Source organism: Lepidochelys olivacea (assembly GCF_965140295.1).
Source record: "Lepidochelys olivacea isolate rLepOli2 genome assembly, chromosome: 3".
NCBI lineage: Eukaryota > Metazoa > Chordata > Testudines > Cheloniidae > Lepidochelys > Lepidochelys olivacea.
The window spans coordinates 174,321,488-174,340,957 of NC_140413.1; the positions used below are offsets into that span (position 1 = coordinate 174,321,488).

General features: G+C 43.1%; 1 protein-coding gene across 3 annotated transcripts in view; it reads left to right on the forward strand.

Moving 5' to 3' along the window:
• Nucleotides 1-19,470, forward strand: part of PPM1B (protein phosphatase, Mg2+/Mn2+ dependent 1B) — a gene marked incomplete at its 5' end in the record, with an annotated part of 101,054 nt that overhangs the window by 37,370 nt on the left and 44,214 nt on the right. For all 3 annotated transcript variants that reach the window (XM_084623777.1, XM_084623776.1, XM_084623778.1), the window contains one exon: nt 13,422-13,570. The remainder of the gene's footprint in view (nt 1-13,421; nt 13,571-19,470) is intronic.

The following is a 19,470-nucleotide window of genomic DNA, read 5'->3' on the forward strand; positions in this document are numbered from 1 at the left end:
CCGTCCCCCCAAACCAAAAAACAAACAAAAAAATGAAGTAGGACGTTAACCTAATACTTTTCACGTAGCATGGCATTCTAGACCTACTGTTTATAGCCTTGATGTTAGCTCTTTTCTTGATTAATCCCAGAAAAACAAGGTTTTCCCATGCCACCAACTTCACTGAATGACACTTTATTTCTTGTACTTTTGTGTTGTTGTTGTGTTCGCTACTGAAGGATTAAACAAACACGGACACATTCCCACACCTCCCTTGGGAGGTCTGCCCTGTAGTTTGTAGAACATGCAGTATTAACTCTCTCCCTACCTCATTGCATAAATGCAGATATTCTTGTAAGTCTTGAGGTCAATGCTGCAGAAGTACATTAGCCATATCTGCTACCATCCTGGACAGAGACAAAGAACAAAAGAAGGAAACTGGTCCAGAACAACTGGACCAATACCATATAGCCTTTCCCAAACTCCCCTCAACTTTGTCACCTTACAGGGGAGACTCAGTTGCGGTTCCAGCACCTGATGACTTTCAGAATTTACTATTTTAATTAGCTGATATACTAGAACTTGAGACAACATTAACTGAAGAGAAGACCTATAAGATTTTAGGTATCTTGTACTTCACTGATCCAGGTAGAATAGCCATGCCCTTATAAGGGGAACCTAGACCCATCTGTAAAGTTCATGTCAGACCCCTGCTACTCTTGCCTCTACAGCAAAGAGAGTAGAGAAAAGATACAGTGCTACAAAGGAGTGTTGAGTAATCCGTTACCCATTATCAGGAAGACCAGTAGCCCAAGAGGAAGCTAGTCAGTTGGCCCAGTGGGAGTGACTCCCAAGGATAAAGATCGTGAAAAGCTCACTTTTTTGGTAAGAAAACCCATTCTACCTCTCTTCAATTATGTATAGCAAATTACAAAACATTATTTGAAGTACGAATTGCTGACATGGGACAAGGTATTTCCCTTTCTCAACAAAGTAGGGCTCAACAAACAAACAGACAGTTTAAAATTTGTAGCTGATAACTGGTAGGAGACAGTTCTTCAGGTGGCCACAGATACTTCAGACACTGCAGCTCAGTTCATGGCCACTGCAGAGACAATGTGAAGGGCATTGTGGCTGCAAGCTTCAGATATTCTTAGGGGGGTGGAGAATGTAGTTGAGGACTTGCCTTTCAAACAGAGTGGTTTGTTGAGTAATTGGATTGACAAGGCATTGCATTCTCTAAGAGACTGCAGTGCTATGTTGAGGTCATTGAGGATCTGTACCGTAGCCTGAAGGTGGCAACCTTGTATACTCTTGCCAGCTTAGAGACTATTAAACCCCCTAACTATATCAGCCGTGTGGTTGAAGGGATGATTTGCAATCCATTATCAAGCCTAAATCTTTTGGGAAAAAATAGGAACATTTTGTGAAGGCTGGAGGGATCACAATATGGAAATATACATCTTGGAGGTCAAAAGCCATGAATCAGTTTTGAGCTAGCTAGGGGCTACTGTTACCATCTTGAATCTGAGAAGGTGTATGTATTTGTTTGACCTTCTCAGATAAATATAGCATAAAGGCTTCCCCCTTTTCTCTTTTTCCAGAATAAGGAAATTTTAGGAGTAGAAATTTCTTCCTTTGAATTTCATGGCTCTAAGACAGATCAGGGAGACTATCTCTTCTTTCAGTTGGGTCTTGTGAGAAAGACTGAAAAGGGACAGGGAAGGAAAGTGCAAAAGGAAAAAATACTGGAATTGGACAGAATACCTTTTAGAGATAAGTACCCATCTATCAGTGGTTGAGGGTATTCCTGTCTAAGCTGATAAAACAGGGAAGATGACATCTGAAGGTCAGGTTCAGGGATGGCTGTCTGGTTTGGTTGTGAGACTCAACTTTCATACCAAACCTGCTGTTCGGATGACTATACAGGAGGCTTGATGCCCACTGAAGGTAGTGGTTTCCTATGGGAGAAACCAGGCTTCTTTCTCAGAAGGTAATAGGTAGGCTACTGTTGGGAGTAGGCAGGTGCTCTCTTCCTAACCTGGGGTTGGTATAACCTTTCTAAAGACACTTCACTCCATTTTGACATTTATCTCCTGTATCAAAGCAAACTGGTCACTCAATCTTGAGTTGTCTCTGAAACTCATGGGTCACTTGCCAACTTGCACTTCCATGCTAATGAGTCTTCTAAGACTATTGCAAGGCTGGCTAAGATCAGTGTATGGAATGAGACTCATGGACATGTTTAATGATCCTATTTCATATTGTGGCATCAATAAATTGATGGATAGACAATGCACAGAGGTGTACCTTTTTCCACTCTTCCACTTCAAAGACAGTGATCACAGATGTTTAAGGAATAAAATGTGGTGCACTCTTAAAATACCTTTAGATACAAGGAGTTTAGTGTCAAGAGGAGATTCATGACTTCATTTAAATGTTGGAACGTGGGCAGTCAGAAAGCCTATCACACAAATTCTCACAGACCCTGTGTCTGCAATGCATTAGGTAAAGAAACTAGGTGGAGCTCACTCATTGCCCCTGTATTGCAAGGCCATCAAGTTTTGGAATTGGTGCCTGACACATGGGATAGCTCTGATAGCCCTTCACCTACCAGGTTTCGGAAACACCCTAGCTGATCACAACAGGGAATCCATAACCAATCACAAGTAGTCCCTCAAAACATCTGTCCTTATTCGCATGTGTCACCCTGGGGGTACTCTTATCATAGACTTATTTGCCACCAAAGAGAACACAGTGCTCAAAACTCTGCTCCAGAGCACACGAGTCGAAGATCCGTAGAAAATGCTTTTCTCATATCCTGGAAACAGGGCCTTCTGTTTGCTTCTCTACCCAAGATAGTATGAAAAATGAGACAGAATGCAGCACAGACTATACCAAACTCCTTATTGGCACAGCCAGTTTTGACTGACAGATCTAGTTCACATATCCGCTCAAGCCCCGATTCACACTACCAGGCTTCCAGGACATATCATTGAATCAGAATAAAATTTTCTACTCAGACTTGAAGTCATTACACCTCTCAACCTGGAAGTTGGTTGGCGAAGTGCCACCGATAGACTGTTCAGTGTTGGTTTGAGAGAGATCACTGCAGAGCAGGCTTCCACAAAGAAAATCCTGTTCCTCCAAATGGAAGAGATTCTCAATAAGGACTGCTTAGAATTATATTGATCTTCTGAAGGCTTCCATTCCCAAGATTCTTGACTACAGTAAAAGCTCTCAGATCTCTCTAGTTCAATCAGGGTTCACCTTGCAACAATTTCAGCATGCCACCCTCCAGTTGAGTCATGCTCTGTGTTATCTTACCCTACTGTTCTGAAGCTCTTTAAAATAATTTATCCACACTTGTCCAACAGGGAGCCAGCTGACTTCTTCCTAAAATCTCACTGTCCTAAAAGGTCTTCTGGAGCCCCCTTTGCAAGTGCTTTCTTCACCACCTTACTCTCAAGACAGTTTTTCTTGTGTCCATTACATCAACAAGAAGGATTAGTGACTCCCAAGCACTTGTGGCTGACCCTTCCTACGCTATCCCACAGATAAAGTGGTGGTATGGTCTCCTAAATTTATTCCCAAAATTGTTTTTTAATTTTACCTAAACCAATCAATTATTTCCCCTATTTTCTTTCCAGAACCCCACTCCACGTGAGAAATAGCATGCTCTGGATGTGGCTAAGGCCTTATATTATCTGGCTAGACACTGCTGTCCCTCAATATAGTTAAGGGACAAACTGTTCTGGCATAGAGAATATTTACATGGATTACACAGTGTATTTCTATCTGTTATTAAATGATGAGCATACTTTGTCTTGTGGGCTCATTCTGCTAGAGCCCAGGCTTTTCCTAGAAGGAGATGTAATCAGGACATCTTTCTTGGGGGGGAAACTAAGTTCCGAACAGATCTTTGATCTCTAGGTTCCACATGCCCCAGAAACCCACTTCTTTGTTTGTTTTTGTATATGGGTAGGTGAAGGTCATCTTTAGCTAGAAAAAGTGTGGACCTACCTTAGAATGCCGCTAAGCCTATGCTAGTCCCAGACTTTCACTTTAGCATGCACTGTTAAGGAATTCACTGAAGTTAAGCAGAAACTAATCCTACAAGATAAAACGTTCAGCAGTGTTCAGTGTTTCCTGTCAAATCTTATGCTTAGACAATTCAAATGACTGAAGCTGGATACTTCACTCTTGGCTTTTCTTGTCCATCTCACTGCAATTTAAAGTACAAAACCAAATTTCTTCAAACATGGCTTAAAAATAAAATTGGTTCAATTTTTTTTAAATTGATATAAAGCTCTTCAAAGCCTTTAGTATTCTGAGGGTTCTTGCTTTGATTGAAAGGTCTACACATGTACTATAGCTGTGGCTATATTTTTTGTAAAGTCTCTAATACTGTTTAAATTGCTCTAAAGGTATAGAGTGCTTTAAATAGTTGTTTGATATGCTGGGTGTCAGTAAGTGATGTCTCAAAGTGCAGTACCCAAATATTTCCTTCTTCCTTAAAAATAAATAAATAAAATGTAGGGGCAGAGTTTAAATGGAAAAATTTAGCACTTAATGCAACATCAATGTTGAGAAAACAAATGCTCAAGTTAGAATTTTCTAAAATTCAGGTAATTCCATGGCATCTTGTTTATACAGAACAAAGTATATGTTAGCACTGAGCAATACATAAATAATGTCTGAAATTTTTATATATCTTGTTAGATTTAAATGTTGGTTTGTTCATCCCATAAGATAAAGGGTGGGCAACACAGCTAAGGAAAAGTATCAGCTTCCCTTTTAGGACAATGTCTTAGGGTATGTCTACACTACGAAATTAGGTCTAATTTATAGAAGTCGGTTTTTTAGAAATCGTTTTTATATATTCAAGTGTGTGTGTCCCCACAGAAAATGCTCTAAGTGCATTAAGTGCATTAACTCGGCGGAGTGCTTCCACAGTACCGAGGCAAGCGTCGACTTCCGGAGTATTGCACTGTGGGTAGCTATCCCACAGTTCCCGCAGTCTCCTCTGCCCATTGGAATTCTGGGTTGAGATCCCAGTGCCTGATGGGGCTAAAACGTTGTCGCGGGTGGTTCTGGGTACATATCGTTCCCTCCCTCCCTCCGTGAAAGCAGCAGCAGACAATCGTTTCGCGCCTTTTTTCTTGAGTTACCTGTGCAGGCGCCATACCACGGCAAGCATGGAGCCCACTCAGGTAACCGTCACCGTATGTCTCCTGGGTGCTGGCAGACATGGTGCTGCATTGCTACTCAGCAGCAGCAACCCCTTGCCTTGTGGCAGCAGACGGTACAATAGGACTGCTGGCCGTCATCGTCATGTCCGAGGTACTCCTGGCCAGACATGGGTTCAGGGACTACATTAGAAGTGACTTGACCAGGTCATTCTCTTGAGTCCTGCAGTCAGTCCTATTGAACCATCTTATGGTGAGCAGGCAGGCGATACGGATTGCTAGCAGTCCTATTGTACCATCTTCTGCCGGGCAGGCAAGAGATAAGGATGGCTAGCAGGCCTATTGTACCATCTTCTGCCGAGCAGCCATGAGATGTGGATGGCTTGCAGTCCTTCTGCACTGTCTGCTGCCAACCAAAGATGTAAAAGATAGATGGAGTGGATCAAAACAAGAAATAGACCAGATTTGTTTTGTACTCATTTGTTTCCCCCCATCCTCCTGTCTAGGGGACTCATTCCTCTAGGTCACACTGCAGTCACTCACAGAGAAGGTGCAGCGAGGTAAATCTGGCCATGTATCAATCAGAGGCCAGACCAACCTGCTTGTTCCAATAAGAACAATTACTTAGGTGCACCATTTCTTATTGGAACGCTCTGTGAAGTCCTGCCTGAAATACTCTTTGATGTAAAACCACCCCCTTTGTTGATTTTAATTCCCTGTAAGCCAACCTTGTAAGCCATGTCGTCAGTCGCTCCTCCCTCTGTCAGAGCAACGGCAGACAATCGTTCCGCGCCTTTTTTCTGTGTGGACGCCATACCAAGGCAAGCATGGAGGCCGCTCAGCTCACTTTGGCAATTAGGAGCACATTAAACACAACACGCATTATCCAGCAGTATATGCAGCACCAGAACCTGGCAGAGCGATACTGGGCGAGGAGGCGACGTCAGCGCAGTCACGTGAGTGATCAGGACATGGACACAGATTTCTCTCAAAGCATGGGCCCTGCCAATGCATGCATCATGGTGCTAATGGGGCAGGTTCATGCGGTGGAATGCCGATTCTGGGCTCGGGAAACAAGCACAGACTGGTGGGACCGCATAGTGTTGCAGGTCTGGGACGATTCCCAGTAGCTGCGAAACTTTCGCATGCGTAAGGGCACTTTCATGGACCTTTGTGACTTGCTTTCCCCTGCCCTGAAGCGCATGAATACCAAGATGAGAGCAGCCCTCACAGTTGAGAAGCAAGCGGTGATAGCCCTGTGGAAGCTTGCAACGCCAGACAGCTACTGGTCAGTCGGGAATCAATTTGGAGTGGGCAAATCTACTGTGGGGGCTGCTGTGATGCAAGTAGCCCACGCAGTCAAAGATCTGCTAATATCAAGGGTAGTGACCCTGGGAAATGTGCAGGTCATAGTGGATGGCTTTGCTGCAATGGAATTCCCTAACTATGGTGGGGCCATAGACGGAACCCATATCCCTATCTTGGCACCGGAGCACCAAGCCACCGAGTACATAAACCGCAAGGGGTACTTTTCGATAGTGCTGCAAGCTCTGGTGGATCACAAGGGACGTTTCACCAACATCAATATGGGATGGCCGGGAAAGGTACTTGACACTTGCATCTTCAGAAACTCTGGTCTGTTTCAAAAGCTGCAGGAAGGGACTTTATTCCCAGACCAGAAAATAACTGTTGGGGATGTTGAAATGCCTATAGTTATCTTTGGGGACCCAACCTACCCCTTAATGCCATGGCTCATGAAGCCGTACATAGGCAGCCTGGACAGTAGTCAGGAGCTGTTCAACTACAGGCTGAGCAAGTGCAGAATGGTGGTAGAATGTGCATTTGGACGTTTAAAGGCGCGCTGGCGCAGTTTACTAACTCGCTTAGACCTCAGCGAAACCAATATTGCCACTGTTATTACTGCTTGCTGTGTGCTCCACAATATCTGTGAGAGTAAGGGGGAGACATTTATGGCAGGGTGGGAGGTTGAGGCAAATCGCCTGGCTGCTGGTTACGTGCAGCCAGACACCAGGGCAGTTAGAAGAGCACAGGAGGGCACGGTGCGCATCAGAGAAGCTTTGAAAACCAGGTTCATGACTGGACAGGCTACAGTGTGAAAGTTCTGTTTGTTTCTCCTTGATGAACTCCCCCCGCCCCCTTGGTTCACTCTCCTTCCCTGTAAGCTAACCACCCTCCCCTCTCCCCTTTGATCACCGCTTGCAGAGGCAATAAAGTCATTGTTGCTTCACATTCATCCATTCTTTATTAATTCATCACACAAATAGGGGGATAACTGCCAAGGTAGCCTGGGGAGACTGGGGGAGGAGGGAAGGACAAGGCCACACTGCACTTAAAAACTGAAAAACTTAGTTACTGAATGCCAGCCTTCTGTTGCTTGGGCAATCCTCTGGGGTGGAGTGGCTGGTTGGCCGGAGGCCCCCCCACCGCATTCTTGGGCGTCTGGATGAGGAGGCTATGGAACTTGGGGAGGAGGGTGGTTGGTTACACAGGGGCTGTAGCGGCAGTCTGTGCTCCAGCTGCCTTTGCTGCAGCTCAACCAGACACTGGAGCATATTGGTTTGATCCTCCAGCAGCCTCAGCATTGAATCCTGCCTCCTCTCATCACGCTGCCGCCACCTTTGAGCTTCAGCCCTCTCTTCAGCCCGCCACCTCTCCTCCCGGTCATTTTGTGCTTTCCTGCACTCTGACATTATTTGCCTCCACGCATTCGTCTGTGCTCTGTCAGTGTGGGAGGACAGCATGAGCTCAGAGAACATTTCATCACGAGTGTGGTTTTTTTTTTTTCTTTCTGATCTTCACTAGCCTCTGGGAAGGAGAAGATCCTGTGATCATTGAAACACATGCAGCTGGTGGAAGAAAAAAAAGGGACAGTGGTATTTAAAAAGACACATTTTATAAAACAATAGCAACACTCTTTCAGGGTAAACCTTGCTGTTAGCATTACATACATAGCACATGTGCTTTCGTTACAAGGTCACATTTTGCCTCCCCCCACCGCGTGGCTACCCCCTCAACCCTCCCCCGTCCCCGTGGCTAACAGCGGGGAACATTTCTGTTCAGCCACAGGCAAACAGCCCAGCAGGAACGGGTACCTCTGAGTGTCCCCTTAAGAAAAGCACCCTATTTCAACCAGGTGACCATGAATGATATCTCACTCTCCTGGGAATAACACAGAGAGATAAATAGCAGATGTTGTTTGAACGCCAGCAAATATACACTGCAATGCGTTGTTGTACAGTGATTCCCAAGTACGTGCTACTGGCCTGGAGTGGTAAAGTGTCCTACCATGGAGGACGCAATAAGGCTGCCCTCCCCAGAAACCTTTTGCAAAGGCTTTGGGAGTACATCCAGGAGAGCCGCGAATGCCAGGGCAAATTAATCGTTTCACATGCTTGCTTTTAAACCATGTATAGTATTTTAAAAGGTACACTCACCGGAGGTCCCTTCTCCGCCTGCTGGGTCCAGGAGGCAGCCTTGGGTGGGTTCAGGGGGGGTACTGGCTCCAGGTCCAGGGTGAGAAACAGTTCCTGGCTGTCGGGAAAACCAGTTTCTCTGCTTGCTTGCTATGAGCTATCTAGAACCTCCTCCTCCTCATCATCATCTTCATCCCAAAAACCTGCTTCCGTGTTGCCTCCATCTCCATTGAAGGAGTCAAACAACACGGCTGGGGTAGTGGTGGCTGAACTCCCTAAAATGGCATACAGCTCATCATAGAAGTGGCATGTTTGGGGCTCTGACCCGGAGCGGCTGTTCGCCTCTCTGGTTTTCTGGTAGGTTTGCCTCAGCTCCTTAAGTTTCACGCGGCACTGCTTCGGGTTCCTGTTATGGCCTCTGTTCTTCATGCCCTGGGAGATTTTGACAAATGTTTTGGCATTTCGAAAACTGGAACATGGTTCCGATAGCACGGATTCCTCTTCCCATACAGGTTTCAGAGTAACAGCCGTGTTAGTCTGTATTCGCAAAAAGAAAAGGAGTACTTGTGGCACCTTAGAGACTAACCAATTTATTAGAGCATAAGCTTTCGTGAGCTACAGCTCACTTCATCAGATGCATATCGTGGAAACTGTAACAGACTTTATATATACAGAGAGAATATGAACCAATACCTCCTCCCACCCCACTGTCCTGCTGGTAATAGCTTATCTAAAGTGATCATCAGGTGGGCCATTTCCAGCACAAATCCAGGTTTTCTCACCCTCCACCCCCCCACACAAATTCACTCTCCTGCTGGTGATAGCCCATCCAAAGTGACAACTCTTTACACAATGTGCATGACAATCAAGTTGGGCTATTTCCTGCACAAATCCAGGTTTTCTCACATCCCCCCCACCCCCATACACACACAAACTCACTCTCCTGCTGGTAATAGCTCATCCAAACTGACCACTCTTCAAGTTTAAATCCAAGTTAAACCAGAACATCTGGGGGGGGGGGGGTAGGAAAAAACAAGAGGAAACAGGCTACCCTGCATAATGACTTAGCCACTCCAAGTGCTAGCAATGCCCCTCTGCCATGTACATTGGTCAAACTGGACAGTCTCTACGTAAAAGAATAAATGGACACAAATCAGATGTCAAGAATTATAACATTCATAAACCAGTCGGAGAACACTTCAATCTCTCTGGTCACGCAATCACAAACATGAAGGTTGCTATCTTAAAACAAAAAAACTTCAAATCCAGACTCCAGCGAGAAACTGCTGAATTGGAATTCATTTGCAAATTGGATACTATTAATTTAGGCTTAAATAGAGACTTGGAGTGGCTAAGTCATTATGCAGGGTAGCCTGTTTCCTCTTGTTTTTTCCTACCCCCCCCCCCCCCCCAGATGTTCTGGTTTAACTTGGATTTAAACTTGAAGAGTGGTCAGTTTGGATGAGCTATTACCAGCAGGAGAGTGAGTTTGTGTGTGTATGGGGGTGGGGGGGATGTGAGAAAACCTGGATTTGTGCAGGAAATAGCCCAACTTGATTGTCATGCACATTGTGTAAAGAGTTGTCACTTTGGATGGGCTATCACCAGCAGGAGAGTGAATTTGTGTGGGGAGGTGGAGGGTGAGAAAACCTGGATTTGTGCTGGAAATGGCCCACCTGATGATCACTTTAGATAAGCTATTACCAGCAGGACAGTGGGGTGGGAGGAGGTATTGGTTCATATTCTCTCTGTATATATAAAGTCTGCTGCAGTTTCCACGATATGCATCTGATGAAGTGAGCTGTAGCTCACGAAAGCTTATGCTCTAATAAATTGGTTAGTCTCTAAGGTGCCACAAGTACTCCTTTTCTTCCCATACAGCGATCGGATCCCGTACCTCCCGTTCGGTCCATGCTGGAGCTCTTTTGCGATTCTGGGACTCCATCAGGGTCACCTCTACTGATGAGCTCTGCATGGTCACCTGCAGCTTGCCATGCTGGCCAAACAGGAAATGAGATTCAAAAGTTTGCGGTTCTTTTCCTGTCTACCTGGCCAGTGCATCTGAGTTGAGAGTGCTGTCCAGAGCGGTCACAATGGAGCAATCTGGGATAGCTCCCAGAGGCCAATACTGCCGAATTGTGTCCACAGTACCCCAAATTTGGCCCGGCCAGGCCGATTTAAGCGCTAATCCACTTATCAGGGGTGGAGTAAGGAAATCGATTTTAAGAGCCCTTTAAGTCGAAAATAAGAGCTTCATTGTGTGGATGGGTGCAGGTTTACATCCATTTAATGCTGCTAAATTCGACCTAAAGTCCTAGTGTAGACCAGGGCTAAAGATGTTATGGATAGTTTTATCCTCAAGTGAATTTTTGTTTTCAATAGATGTCCTCAATCAATACTGATTAGTTTGGAGAACTCTTGACCATTAGTTTTCCTCAGTAAAAGAGATTATAACTCTGGAGGTTGTAGTAACCGTCTGCCTCATCCTTGTCTTGTTTAGATGCAACCACATGTTGAACTACTTGATACTTTAGGCTTATCTGTGTTTAAATACTTGTAGGCCAACCAAATCTCCATCTACCTTTCAGCCTAACAATGAAAATCAAACACCCAAAAACTAATAATCAGCTCATTCCACCCATGCAGCATTTGATTACTCATATAAGGCCACCTCTGTCACTCATGTTGTTTTGCAAGAATAAAACCTGCACATTGTAGCTGTCACTCTGAGCAGGATCTGGTGACCTGTGATAGGGATGAATGTTGAGAGCATTATTGAAAAAAACCACAGCTTTAGCAGCTTTTTTTTTTTTTTAATGTCCCTCTGTACCTGTTCATTTTGGATATTAATGCATAGGTAGTTTGCAGGAATTTATAGAATTAGACATCCATGGAATAAGATGGAGGTTCTCTTTTAATAAAAGTATTTTTAGAGTAATCATTTATATGCCTTGATTTTTTTAAAATTTCTGCTTACGGAATTATACATTTTTCCAGAACTGGGTTTGCATGTCTCGTTCTTTAAATTGTTGTATTTTTTTTTTTTTTGTTTTAAGATACCTACAGTTAAGTAATACCTTGGCAGTCATTTTATGTTCTGTGGTGGTTGATTTTAATTTTCTGACAGTTTAAGGGCTTTATCTCCTGAGGCAGTTTTTGGAATTTAAAGAAAAAAAATCTTTGAAATCTATTAGTAGTTAGAGCATATCATATTTTGCATATTTACATGACTTGTAAATGTCCTAGTATTGTTTTACTTGTTGCCTGAATGTTTTAACAGCAATTAAGTCTTATTACAATCACCATGTATTTTTTAAGCAAAAAGAATTCTAATATGTTATTTTGGATTAATTATATTCTGTCTGCTTATGAAACGCTTTGGTATTCTAGTCTCCATGAATATTCAAAGGGAAGGATATTTAATGTATTTGCATATAATTCTTTTAAGCCTTAAAACTGAATGCTATGAAAGACTGTCTTTTATACTTCTGGTCCCACAATTTATAATTATTGATTTAGCTATAGCTGTTGAATATGTATTTGAGAGCTTTTCCACGCATTGGTTTCTGAGGACTGGGAATGACTTTTGGGTATTACTTCTTGTTACTGTGTGTGTGTCTTTCTTGTGAATATTTCAGTAGTTAGTGCATCGAGGGTATAGCACGGGCGTTGCTTGGAGAACTCTGCTTCAGCCAGAAGCCAAAATATCCTTTCTCCTTTTTAGGAACTCCTAGTTCCAAGCAACGTAGGCAAAAATGTTTGTTGCTTTGCTAGATTGGTGCTCTGTTTCTGCACTGACACTGAACAGTGCGAGGGCTAGGCTGTGGCCACACACCCTTCACTCTGGTCATCAGAGCTGAACAGGCATTTGGGTAGTCTGCATTTGCATCCATTTTAAAGTAATGAATATTCCAGTAAATCTTGTACTCCCGCCCCCCCCATCCCGGGTGAAACTCTGGCTACTTAGCCAGATTTTTTTTTCTTGGGGCTTTTGCTGCAGTCTGGTTCCTTCCACCAGTGTACTAGTCTTGGTAACTTTTGTGGAACAGAACCATGTTTGATATAAATATATTATTTTATATTACTCATCTCTTTTCTGTTGTGAAAACGGCATTTAAAGTATTTTTGGAGTTAATTTTTTTTAAATGTATCTATCAGTTATGCAGTATTGTAGCCATGTTGGTCCCAGGATATTGGAGAGACAAGGGGGAGGTAATATCTTTTATTGGATATACTTCTGTTTGTGAGATAGACAAGCTTTTCAACTATACAGAGCTCTTCCTCAGGTCTGAGCTGACCTTAGGCTGAAATTACACATTTATTTGAGGACCCATCCCCATAGTGGTAGGCACTTTACAAACATCTAACAGAGACAGTCCCTGTCCCAAATAGTGTATAAATTAATTATATATACTCAGCTCTCTCTCTAGTGTCTCTTCCAGCAATAGCAGTTTTGTGCTTTAAAATCAAAATATACCCCATACATAGAACTCAATCCTCCTAATTCACAGGGATAAAAGTAAAGAAAGAGCTGTTGAAATATGAAAGCTGCCTTTTATCAACCTAATAACTTAAACATGCCCAAATACCACTTGACACAAACTAATCTACCAAAAACTCATATCAGCTATATTCAGTCATCAGTGAATCTTGAATGTGTAGATTAACAGGTTATACTGATATTTTTGACAACCGGGCTAGGAGTTTTAATACAACCAGTGTATCAAAAAAACAAACCCTATTCTAGTCTTAAAATTCAGTTAATTCTTTGTATACCTATCTGAGTAAATAGCTACTTTCTTTTTTTCTCTCTCTCTAGGAAATTTCAAAATAAAGCAGATGTTGCATCGTGCACTGGTATCTCAAGGTTTTCCAACTTACTCTATTCTGTACGTGTTGGCAGGAGGAATGTAAACCTAATGCTCTAGATTTAATGCTGGAGGAATTGGCTAGAGGTGCAGTTAACAGGTAAGAACAAATTCTGCCGTTTTGAGGGAGGTAAGATGGAAAGGTAACCTGAAATCTTACCTTGGTGACTAAGGTAACACTCTTTGTTGTTCAGCTGTTTCAACTTGAAATTGACTAAGGATTTATAATTTAGCATTTCTTGAAACTTGTTTTGAGTTTAATTGATATTTCTCATTCTTAAATGTAGTCGTCAATATTTTAATGTACATTTAACATTTATATCCTGGGTATATGTTGCAAACAGGTAGGTCATTTCAGCTAGACATATTTTTCTGATTGAAGGATAATTAAATTTTTGTAAAACTTTCAATGGAAAACATTTGTAGTAAGTGGAAAACTCTAATTAATCAGTACACTGGTTTCCCACTAATCCAGAATTGATGGGTTCTTGCTCTCCAATAAAGATTGTCCTCTAGCGACAACTAGTAAAAACTCTTGAAACATCTTGGCGTCACCTGGCTGAGATCAGTTTACTGTCTCCTTTCCCTTAGTGTCTCTCTTGCCTTAAATGTGGCAGTTGTGGCAGTAATGTGAAAGTTTCCTTTTTGACTCAGTTACAGAACCTTCTGTAACTTTTTTGTTAACTATCCTTCGTAAGTATATTGTAGATTCAACTGCTGAAAAACCTCTGCAAGGGGAAAGGTATCTGAGGTGTTGCGGACTTCCCCAGGTCATTGTTGCTGGTTCTCGTTGAAGTTTTTTTGTTGAAGAATTGCCACTTTTAGGTCTGTAGCTAAGTGACCAAAGAGACTGAAGTGTTTTCCTACAAAAAAATTCAAAAACAGACTCCAACGAGAGACTGCTGAATTGGAATTAATTTGCAAACTGGATACAATTAACTTAGGCTTGAATAAAGACTGGGAGTGGATGGGTCATTACACAAAGTAAAACTATTTCCAAATGTTTATTCCCCCTCCCCCCCCCGCCACGCTGTTCCTCAGACATTCTTGTCATTGCTGGAAATGGTCCACCTTGATTATCACTACAAAAGGTCATCCCCCTTGCCCCCCGCTCTCCTGCTGGTAATAGCTCACCTTACCTGATCACGCTGTAGCTCACAAAAGCTTATGCTCCAATAAATTTTAGTCTCTAAGGTGCCACAAGTCCTCCTTTTCTTTTTGCGGATACAGACTAACATGGCTGATACTCTGAAACCTGTCACTGAACTTCGAATTTCCTGATTTTATGATGGTTTTTGCCATAATTTTAACTTCCATGTAGTTTGTTTTATCTACAAATTACTGATGCACAGTCAACTATAGTTACATCTTAAAATTTGCCTGGGAACTTCTTTAACTTTTTTAAAAACTGGAGTCCCAAATACTAAAGAAGAAACACAGAGAGCTTTTATGCAATATTTCTAAAGATTTGAAGATATGTAGTATGAACCTAAATCATTAAAAAAACAAAACAAAAAAATTTAACATCATTCACTGGTGCACCAAAGCAGGCAAAGTACACTAATCAGTGAAACTGGGTTTACTGGTTGTTCTGCAACTGCAGAACAGCACAAGGTAGCTGAAGCAACCTGGTGAATATCTCCTTAATTTGCAGTTGACTTACTGTTTTAGAATGCTCCGTTAGTGAGACTGGTTCCACATGAAGTGGAGCGGACACAGAGAATCCTGTCCCCAAGCCACAACTTCTGTGGACTTGAAGGGCTCCTCCTGCACATGTACATCAATTTCCCCTGCAGTGTTACTCCAGTGTTGTGCAGTGGAGCAGATTCAGCAGTGCCACAGAGAATCTTTCATATACAGTAGCCCAAGCTAGCATGTGACCACAGAATCTTTGAAGACCAGTGACATTCAGGCCAAATAATTTTATCCTTGATCACTCTTGACGTGCGTCTGGTCTCCCTCATACCACTGTCCTTGCAAGCATTAGAATTATTGCATGTAAATTAGGTGTAGAGGAAGAGGGATGTTCTTCTTTGAGTGTTTGCTCACGTCGATTCCATTCTAGGTGTGTGCGTGCCCATATGCACCATTGTCGGAATATTTTGCCGTAGTGGTAGCCGTAGGGCGGGCTCTGGTGCCATCTGGAGTCCTGCACTCATGTGCCGGTATATGAGGCACTGCTGGCCCTGTGCCCTCTCAGTTCCTTCTTACTGCCTGTGATAGTTAGATCACCTTTCCTCTTGCATTTGCAAGTGTGATAGCGGTTTCTCTGTGTTTCATTGTATATAGTTCTCAATACTTAATGTTAGTAGTTTTTATATAGGTTTAATAGTTAGAGTCCCCGTTAGGGACCTCATCCCAGAGACGAGGCAATTCCCGGTCCCCGGGCTTCAAGTCATACTCAATCTGCAACAAGCCTGTGCCTATTAGTGACCTCCATAACAACTGCCTAAAGTGTTTGGGGGAGTTGCATGTGAAGCATGTGTTGCAAAAACTTTCATCAGACTCCTCATGAAGATGAACCTCATGTTCCAGAGAGGATGGTTCTAGACTATTCTCAGTGGTAGAAGAGGACAGGACAAGGAGTAATGGTCTCAAGTTGCAGTGGGGGAGGTTTAGGTTGGATATTAGGAAAAACTTTTTCACTAGGAGGGTGGTGAAACGCTGTAATGCGTTACCTAGGGAGGTGGTAGAATCGCCTTCCTTAGAAGTTTTTAAGGTCAGGCTTGACAAAGCCCTGGCTGGGATGATTTAATTGGGGATTGGCCCTGCTTTTGAGCAGGGGGTTGGACTAGATGACCTCCTGAGGTCCCTTCCAACCCTGATATTCTGTGATTCTATGATAAGACGAGGTGAAGGTAATCCTGATAGCTCTGGCTTGGCCTCGCTAATACTGGTTCGGCATTCTGCTGAAACTCTCCATAGCAGCTCTGTTAAAACTACCGCTGAACCACACACCAAAATCTGACCGCTCTGAACCTGACAGCTTGGTTGCTGCATGGTTGAATGCAGAGGGAAAGGCGTGCTCGGGTCGTGTTCAACAGGTACGGATGGGTAGCAGAAAGCCCTCCACCAGGGCGACCTACTTGGCCAAGTGGAAGTGGTTAGCATGTTGGGCCTCGGGCCAAAATCTTTTGCCTGAACAGACCTCACTCCAGTTGTTCCTAGACTATCTTCTGCATCTCAAGCTCCATGTCCTGTCACTTTTGTCGGTCAAAGTCCACTTGTCAGCTATTTCAGCCTTCCACCCTCCAGTTCAGGGCAGGTCAGTCATTGCTCAGCGCATGATGGTCCGATTTCTAAAAGTTCTGGAGTGGCTCTGCCCTCAAGTCCGTGACCCTGTCCCACCTTGGGACCTGAACCTTGTGCTGTCAGGGCTCCTGGGTCCTCCCTTTGAGCGGTTGGCTTCTTGTTCCCCCTTTCTTCTCTCATGGAAGGTCTCCTTCCTGCTGGCAATAACATCAGCCCGTACCGTCTCCGAAATCAGAGCCCCTTACATCAGAGCTGCCCTACACAGTGTCCTCTAAGGACAAGGTTCAACTACAGCTGCATCCAGCCTTTTTGCCCAAGGTAGTTTCACAGTTTCCTACTAACCAGGATATATTTTTATTGGTCTTCTTTCCAAAACCTCATAAGTCAGATGAGGAGCGTAGGCTACACTCTCTGGTCATCAGGAGAACGCTAGCCTTTTGTGTTGACAGGACTAAGTTGTTCCATAAGTCGATGCAACTCTTCATTGCGGTGGCAGACAGCATGAAGGCCTTCCTGTTTCTGCTCAGAGAATTTCTTCATTGATTACCGCCTTCATCAGTTTTTGCTATGAACAGGCAAACATGCCACCGCTGGTGATCATAACCACCCATTCGACCAGAGCACAAGCCTCATCAGCAGCCTTCTGGCCCAGGCGCTGATTCAGGACATCTGCAGGACCGCTACCTGGTCATCCATTCACATGTTCACGTCCCATTATGCGATTACCCAACTGACCCGGGATGATGCTGGCTTTGGTAGAGCAGCATTGCAAGCTGCACAACCATGAATGCCAAGCCCACCTCCGGGGATACTGCCTGTGAGTCCTAGAAGGGAATCGATGTGAGCAAGCACTCTAAGAAGAAAAACTGTTACTTACCTTTCGTAACTGTTGTTCGAGATGTGTTACTCATGTCCATTCCATTACCCGTCCTCCTACCCTTCTCTCGGAATTACTGGTATGAAGGAACAGAGAGAGCATAGGGCCAGCGGCGCCTCGTGTACCGGCGCATGAGCATGGGAATCTAGAGGGTGCCAGAACCGGCTCTATGGATACTGCTAAGGCAAAAAATTCCGACAATGGAGCATGTGGGTGCGCGCACACCTAAAATGGAAAGGACATGAGCAACACATCTCGAACAACAAGAAAAGGAGTACTTGTGGCACCTTAGAGACTAACCAATTTATTTGAGCATAAGCTTTCGTGAGCTACAGCTCACTTCCTCAGATGCATATCGTGGAAACTGCAGCAGGCTTTTATATATACACAGAGAATATGAAACAATACCTCCTCCCACCCCACTGTCCTGCTGGTAATAGCTTATCTAAAGTGATCATCAGGTGGGCCATTTCCAGCACAAATCCAGGTTCTCTCACCCTCCACCCCCCCACACAAATTCACTCTCCTGCTGGTGATAGCCCATCCAAAGTGACAACTCTTTACACAATGTGCATGACAATCAAGTTGGGCTATTTCCTGCACAAATCCAGGTTTTCTCACATTCCCCCCACCCCCATACACACACAAACTCACTCTCCTGCTGGTAATAGCTCATCCAAACTGACCACTCTTCAAGTTTAAATCCAAGTAAACCAGAACAACAGTTACGAAAGGTAGGTAACTGTTTTATTGGCTCTCTTTGTCACAGTGAGCTCTCAAGTTATTTATAGTCCATGTAATTAACAGTTGTGTATCTAATTGCTGTAATAGCTTAATTGTAACGTAATTTCTTGAGTGCAGGCTATCTTTGAAGATTGCAGTTAATTTTAACTGTGTGGAAAGTAATGAAATGCCAATGTTGTTCCATTGTTAAAGTCATTCAGGACAAAGAAAAGACTGGCATACATAAAACTGTTTAAAGGACCCAGTTCTTAATTAGTTTAAAATATAAACTAATGGATTTACTTGCAGATTATCAGACAGTTGATTCTTCACTTGGAGTAAAATGTTGTAAATTTGGAAGGGTGTACTGTATTTTTCAGACGAAACTAAAGTTGAATCCCTGCGTTAACTGCAAAATAGAATGCAACTTTAGCTATGTGATTACCAGCATTTCCATAATGTTTTTTTCTTATTATTGAACATGGAGATAAAACTTATCTCCTTTTTATAAAGTGCTATAGATGAGAAGTGATATGTAAGAAGAAGATGCTGCATGTGATACTGCATGCCCACTTACGTTAATTACCAGGTAACAGTACGGTGATTGGTGTGTAAAATCAAGTAATAGTTTTAAGTTCCTTGACTTGTTTTGCTCAGTTCAAATGCAGACAGGTGAGTAGTATTCATTTTTCTAAGAAGGACTTAAGAATAAAGTGGAATGTGTTAATCGATGTTTTATAAACTTGTTAAAAACAAACCAAAACCTTCTGGTGTATTATTAGTGCAGAGCATACTGTACTAGTTCTGGGCCAGGGATTTAAATGTTCATTTAGCTCCAAATGAAATATATGTTTTCCTTTAGGAGAGTATTCTTTTCATATTGCCTGCTACCCCAAAATAAAAATATCTAATAACCTACACTGTATTTTGTGACAACAAGACTTCAGATACATTGGTTGTCACTTCCATCTTCAGTTTACAAGCATAGAGTTTTTTCTGTAGAAATGTCAGCCTTTTTTATAGTAGGAACACATGCACTTTGTAACAGGCAACTCTGGCACTGCTTGTTTTTTTCCATAGCACTAACTTATTCAAGATTACTAGCCCATGGAGTGAACTCTTCAGAGGAAGAGAATTATTCTTTCATA